Source organism: Kryptolebias marmoratus, linkage group LG1 (assembly GCF_001649575.2).
Source record: "Kryptolebias marmoratus isolate JLee-2015 linkage group LG1, ASM164957v2, whole genome shotgun sequence".
NCBI classification, from domain to species: Eukaryota; Metazoa; Chordata; class Actinopteri; order Cyprinodontiformes; family Rivulidae; genus Kryptolebias; species Kryptolebias marmoratus.
The window spans coordinates 33,820,395-33,821,382 of NC_051430.1; positions in this window are offsets into that span (position 1 = coordinate 33,820,395).

A 988-nucleotide genomic window follows, 5' to 3' on the forward strand; every position below is an offset into this window, starting at 1 on the left:
AGCTGCAGACCAGGGACAATCCAGAAATGCTCATGAATGTCAGTTTAGAAGCTATCAAAGTTCTCAAATAAAGCACCTTTTGAGAATGTCAATGTTTGTTGGTAATTATCTTACAAAACTAGGAAGTATTTTTGGTTTAGATATTAAAATTTATGGTTGTTTATGGATTTTAGTTAAAAAAAAAAAGGCAACCTTTAGGAAAATGCCTGCGAAATCAGGCATTATAGCTCGAAACAATCACAAAAAATGCTCGCGAAATCCTGGAGGGATCGATCTGGTGAAAGAATTACCCGCGACAAAATGACAAATAGGATCAGTCTGGACTGAGGCTGCCTTGTTAGCTGGGATGCTGGGATGGAGTTTCAACTGCTGAGTAAAGACACTGAAGTCTTTCTCCAGGCACCAGCGGTGACTTGAATTTAATTCGAACATTTGATGGTCGCCAGTAGAGCTGAGGGAGTGATCCGCTCTACTGTCCGTTGAATATAAACGAGTATTTGTGTCCCATTTGGTAAAGCCTGTACAACTGTAGACCGAGTCTCTTTATCGTTTCTCCTCCTTTTGTTCTGTTCAGTGGCTGAAAAGAAGCGTTTCATCCCTGCAGCCTTTATTTACCCACACGTTCTTTCCAATGAACTCCAACATTTAGTCCCGTCTTTCGAAGCCGTCGCCAGCATCTCATTCACAACCGTCTACCGGGTGGGGCCTCTTCAATTAGGGGGTTTTGTGGGAGAGCTGAGCCCCAGCGAAGGCTGCTGTAAGCCAAAATGCCCCCCTACAGAGTCACAGCTGGTCCCGGGGAGGACTAAATATAGAGAAGGAGCAAAAAAGGAAAATAAAACAGAGGCAGAGGGAAGAGAGAACGGTTTAGATAAAACCCCAAAGCCTTGTTGCATGAAGCGGTAGACAGAGGAAAAGAAAATAAAGACAGCAAGAGGAGCCTCACGCAGCACATTTTACAACCCTGACCTCCTCGGTGGACGGAGGA